We start from the raw sequence: 6,288 nt of genomic DNA, 5'->3' as shown, positions 1-6,288 counted from the left end.
AACATTCAAAGCTTGGTGTGTGCCACAAGGGGAGAGAGGAAGGGAATGGGATGGTGGCCCTCCTAGCCTTTGGTCCCAGCACCCCCTCGGCTCTTCTGGTGTGAATGACTCCCACCCGCACTGCGCTCGTCAGGTTTTAAACAGGTAAAAGCTTTTTTGGTGCCATCCATTATGAATCATTTTCAAAATGTAAATAGCAATTGTGCCATTTTTTATATTTGTTTCTTTCACGTTACTGAGTCCCATGCTTTGCACATACTAAGTAATCAACAGGTATTGAATGAATAAATGAACCTTGCCCTATACCTATGTAACTGTACCCACGCTGTCTGCTGGCTTCCAGTTGACTGGGCCATTGGGAGGCTCCTCCAGGGGATCTGATTATGGGAAGAGGTAGAGGTCCAGGTATTGGCTCCATCAGCTCTTCCTCTCTCCCCCCTCTCTGTCTCTGCTAGGTCAGTTTGGCAGTGCCTGTGTTCCCCCACCCAAGCTGACAGCTCTTGCTAGACAGCCTTTCTCCTACAGCTTCAGTTCTTGCCAGATTCCAGCAGCCACGCCCTCTCCTTGTCCCTTCAGACCCCGAGAAGGAGAAAGCTCTCTGCTCTTTCTAGCCCCTATATGTGTTAGAGTAATCATTTTGGTACTTAATGTTAGGACCTTAGAATGTAAGACTTAAAGCATGTAACCCTGCGTGGACTGTTATAGTAATTATTATAGTGCCTAATGTTAGATATAGGAATACTCGGTGAGACCCAAGAATGCACCCTGGTAACCCCACTAGTACTGGTAAACGACCTACCTGATGGGAACGCCCAAAGCCTGTACACACCCATAGATTAGCAGACCCCGGGTGGATCCACACATGGCAGCCGCTGATAACACACACACCAACGAAGACCACGCCTACCGAGGGGAATATAACCAGACAGTCTGATCAACTCAGCAGCGCATAGCTCTCCTGTCGCCAGAGCGTGAGGACCTGTGTGTGCTCACATTTCGGTTCCCAGCATGAAACTCGGCCCAATTAACTGTCTATTGAAGAAAGTGCCAGCAGCCAACGGCATCGTCTACCCCTTTGTGTGTATCAGTGAGCATCGCCGGGTGGATCATTCCCAGTGCCTGAGGCCCATCAGGAACTGGTAAATAACCCCCCTATGTGCTTGCATCTCTAACCTGGTTGTCTGTGTGTAATTTCTCCGGCTCAGCTCAGATCTCGGTGCTGTCTCTGTGAAAGTGTCTGACCAGAAGGTATTGGCACAAGCCTCAAGCAGATGGTCCAGACCACCTGTGCATGTCCCACTTAGGAGCAGCACCTATATGGGAACCCCCTGCACTTCGACATAGGTGACAGGCCTTAAATATATAAAAAATAGAAGCTATTTGGGAAAATATGATTCTCCACCTTCCCTCAACCCACATCTTTGTAAAGAGTTCCTTCTTTAAACTTCTTCCTATTTCTCTTTTGGTTCTTTGTCTTCTTGATTTCTCTCCTTTTCCTGCCCAAACCTTGTCAGATTCAACACATACATAATATACTTAGTCCAATTCAATGAGTTTTTAGGGTGCAAGGCATTGTACAAGGTAATACAGAGGACACAAAGATTCTGTCTTGCCTTTTAGTTCTTCAATACAGTGAGGAAAAATGAGAAAACATACAAATAATTACATAGTAGCCCAGCTGACATGGCTCAGTGGTTGAGCATTGACCTATGAACCAGGAGGTCATGGTTTGATTCCCAGTCAGTGCACATGCCCAGGTTGTGGACTTGATTCTATTCCCAGTCATGTGCAGGAGGCAGCCAATCAATGATGTTTCTCTCTTCTCTCTCTCTCTCTCTCTCTCTCTCTCGCTCTCGCTCTCTCTCTTCCTCTATGAGGTCAATAAAATATATATTTTGGAAAAAAACAAATAATTACATAATCAACATACAGATCAATTCTATTCATTATAAATATTAAAATAGAATAATTGAGAAGGCAGACAATGTTCAAATTTGCTCTGTTCCCTATTGTTTAAAAAGAATCTCTTTAACAGCTAGTGACTGAGTGGGCACATATCTGTCTTATCTTGTGTAAGAACAAGGCAGAATAGTTACCTTAATACACATGTTTCTGGACCTGGGACTCACTCCAGCACCTATCTGATGGATGTTTATGACCTTTGAAGGCTGACATGGGGCAACCAGATATACAGCAAAGGCCCAGATCCACTAATATTTATGATGCATAATCTTTTTGGTAAAAAGTGAAGAATACCAAGAGCTCAGGATTTACGGTTGGTGATTTCCCAGAACAGAGGGGGGAAATAATCTGTTTTCCTGATCCTGTTCACTTCCGTCTGCCCTCCTGAGCTTTGTCATGAGAGCTGTTACAGTGTTTTGTTGGGAGAAGAATAGAATTTGTGAACCAGGATTTTAAAATTTATACAACAGGCACTATGGCTTACCAGTTTAGGGCAAACTGCTTGGGTTCAATCTTTGCCTTGCTATTTCCTTAGAGAAGCCAGTTAGCATTTCTGTTTTTCATTTATCTTGCCTATTAAATGAGAATAAGAGCTGTACTTATCTCATAGGAACACGATGAGAATTAGATGAGTCAGTATGAACAAAGTATTTATACACAGCACATGCTATATACCCATTAACTGCTGTTCTTGTAATTTTGGAGTTTATAAAGATACTAGAGGCCCAATGCACAAAAATTTGTGCACTGGGGCGGGGAAGGCGGGGTCCCTCAGCCCAGCCTGCACCCACTCACAGTCTGGGAGCCCTCAGGGGATGCACTACTGATGGTTTAGGTTGCTTCTCTGTAGGAGATGACCAGGTGATCAGGGGAAGGCACCACCCCCATCACCTTGCTGCTGCTACCATTGCTGGCCACTGGCCCTCCTTGGCCCTCACAGCCACTGTGGCCTTGTCCATAAAGACGTCCAGAAGGACCTCCAGTCTACTTGGTCTAATTAGCATATTACCCTTTTATTAGTAATTATTTTATAGATTCTAAAACCCTGTTTCTGAATTAGACATGGCCTGTCACATGAATTGACTTTCTTGGTGTGAAGAATTCCATGTGGCCAGTAAAACTCTTGATGTTCTGTCAGGGAAATGTTTTGTAAGAACTCTTCAAACTCTAAGCTTCAGAGGACTCAAAGCAGGAAGAGGTCATTGCTGATTGAGAATAGGTCAGGAGGCCCTTTACAAAGGTGGATGTTTGAGACAGGACATAAAATAATCAGTAGGACTTAGAGAGGAGGAAAGAAAGGTACTCTTTCCTCTTAGGAAATTATTTTTAGTTCCCAAATTGTGCTTATCTTTTGTTTATTCCAGAGTACACTTTCCAAAAGCACTTCATCCTCCCAAGGACAACACTAATAGTCTCTGATGTTGTCTATTGTGTGGGGTTGGGGAGAAAGACAAGTAAAGGTTACATAACACATTTAAAGTCTTTGTGTTTCTCTGTGGCAGAATTTCAGTAAAGTCTGTGAGTTTACAATAGTTAGGAGGTACTGGCTGTGTGTGTGTGTGTATGTGTGTGTGATCCAGATTCCAGCCTTCTCTCCCTGTTCTGTCTTTTCTTCAGGGGAAAGGAGGATTGGTTTCATACCTTTCCTAAGTCAGTTTCATGTCACAGCTGCACCTCTCCATCTCTGTTAGGATCCCCAGGGCCATCATTCACTTTAGTGCTAGTTGCTGCCAGGACACTTGGCCCATTGTCCCAGTGAAAGTATGTTGTTACTACTAGTTGTAGGTGTCAGCAAAGGGCTGGCATTTTTGCTGCCCTGACTTTTTCTTTACCCCATCACAAGGTTGTTCTGACAAATTAAATTTACACTGAAGATTTAATTATAGGAAGTTTGCTTCATAACAACACAACTTACAATGAACTGTTAGATGTCCTTAGTTTTAAATGTCTTCCAGCTACTCTACTATTGGGAATTTTCTTCCTCTGTCCTATTGCCAAATCTCTCTCTCCTCTCTGAATCCTCTGTCCTTTTAGATTCACCCCAGTATATTTATTCTGTTGCAAATAACTTACCTACCTTTATTCTTATGCAAATAACTTACCTACCTTTTAGTTCTATCATTCTCTTTAAATACATGCCCTCGGGGTCTTTCCCTTCATCCTCATACAGCTCATCAAGGCATTTTCCAAATAAAGACATGAAGACAACTCTGAAGAGAGTTCTGGCACCAGGTGCTAAATGGTAAACATATGTGCTGAGATGAAGAATTCTCACAGAGGAAAACTGTACAATCATACCTCCGAGATACTGTGGGTTCCAGACTGTGGCAGTAAAGCCAGTGTCGCAATAAAGCAAATCATAATCATTTTGCTGGTGGAAGGTCTTGCCTTCAATTCACAAAAAAAACTCAATATCTGTGAAGTGCAATAAAGAACGTGCAATCATACAAAATGTGCCTGTAACTGAATATGAAAGGATCACCCTGGATAGTTATCCCTCCTCTGATGTGCTAACAAATCCACAGACAACAGAAAAGTGGAAGACCATCTTTGCTTAGTCAGGTCAAATGTGAGATGACTGTCTTAAGCTGAATTCCCTAGAAATGGAACTGAGATGCAAATTACTGTGCAAGTTGTTTCATTGAGAAAATGCCTGCAGGGAAAACCTGTAGGAATGGGGAAAGCAGGATGAGGTCAGGGGAAAAGCCAGGTAAAGATGTGGGCTCAATCAGTGTGATCCCAGCTTGATCCCACAGGAAACTCTGAAGCAAGAATGATACCAGGGGGCCAGGCCTGGAGCCAATTAGGCAGCTCTGGAACTGGCCAGACCCTGGAGATCAAATATACACCAAACTGTATTTTACCACTTTTGTTGCATTTTTATCTTCTCCAATTTAAAATTTCTACCCCTTTTATATCTTTATATTTTATTTTTTTATTTTGTTGACTCACTAACCATAAACATTTATGTTCTGATGAATATTGATTGACTCCACAATGGGCACCACTACAGTTGAGCTACCAAATTCTGTTAGATAGCATAGCTGGACACACGTATGAGGCTTATAAAGGATTGAGGTATTAATGCCTTCTGGTTGGTTGGATTACTGTTGACCCTTGAACAATGTTGGAGTTAAGGGTGCCAACTCTTGTGCAGTCAAAAACCCATGTATAACTTTTAAACTTAACTACTAATAGCCTACTGTTGACTGGAAGCCTTACCAATAACATAAAGTTGATTAATACATATTTTGCATATGTTTCATATACTATAGTCTTACAATAAAGTAAACTAGAGAAAATAAAATGTTATTAAGAAAATTGAAAAGAAGAGAAAATACATTTACAGTACTGTACTATAATTATCAATACTGTAAGTTTACACAATTTATTTACAAGATGGAAAAAATCCACAGATAAGTGGACCCATGCATTCAAACCCATGTTATTCAGGGTCAACTGTAGATTGATTGATCCAAATCTTAGCTAGAGAGGCAAAGATTTACAAATATTTGATTGCTCTTGCAAAACAAGATGTCATATTTAGTTAATATTTTATAGAGCAGTTTTTTCTAAGCAAATATTTGACAATGTCTTTTTATATGATAACTACAGACAAAAATAACCCAAAACACAAAGGTATCTTATATCAAAAAAGAATTGAAATAAAGCATGCACCATTATCTATAATAATAAAAGCGTAATATGCTAATTAAACCAGACAGACGAACGACCCTCTGGACATCCTTCCAGACAAAACCACGGTGGGGAGGGGAGAGGCAGAGGCAGAGGTGGTTAGGGGCAATCAGACAGGCAGGCGAGCAGTTAGTGGCATCAGGCAGGCAGGCAGAGTGGTTAGGGGTGCTCAGGCAGGCAGGCGAGCGCTTAGAAGCCAGTGGTCCCAGATTGCAAGAGGGATATTGGACTGCCGGTTTAGGCCCGATCCCTCATGGGATCAGGCAGTCGAACATCTCTCGAGGCATCCCAGATTGCGAGAGGGTGCAGGCTGAGGTGAAAGACCCCCCCAATGCATGAATTGTGTGCACCAGGCCTCTAGTATCTACACTAATAAAAGAGAAAAATGGTAATTGGCTTACCATGCTACCCTTTTCATTGGCTAATCAGGGCTATATGCAAATTAACTGCCAACTCAGATGGCAGTTAACTGACAACAAGATGACGGTTAATTTGCATATGTAGGCATAATGCAGGGAGGCGAAAGGGAAAGCAGGAAGAAACCCCCTGCCACTGACAGTGATCAGAAACCCAGGGGGTAGCTAAGAGCTGGGGGGCTATGATTGGAGAATCAGGCCATGATTGGAGAAG

At 42.4% G+C, this 6,288-nt stretch overlaps 1 long non-coding RNA gene across 1 annotated transcript in view; it reads left to right on the top strand.

The window, feature by feature from the left end:
* Positions 1–805: 805 nt before the first annotated feature.
* LOC107182875 overlaps positions 806–6,288 on the top strand; it is a 9,434-nt gene continuing 3,951 nt past the window's right edge. The window contains exon 1 of the long non-coding RNA XR_001513636.1: positions 806–1,139. This is a non-coding gene — a long non-coding RNA (uncharacterized LOC107182875). The remainder of the gene's footprint in view (positions 1,140–6,288) is intronic.

The sequence above is a fragment of the Myotis davidii genome, unplaced genomic scaffold, assembly GCF_000327345.1.
Source record: "Myotis davidii unplaced genomic scaffold, ASM32734v1 scaffold135, whole genome shotgun sequence".
Classification (NCBI taxonomy): Eukaryota; Metazoa; Chordata; class Mammalia; order Chiroptera; family Vespertilionidae; genus Myotis; species Myotis davidii.
Note: the sequence above shows the minus strand (reverse complement) of the source record. Positions and strands in the feature narration are given on the sequence as shown.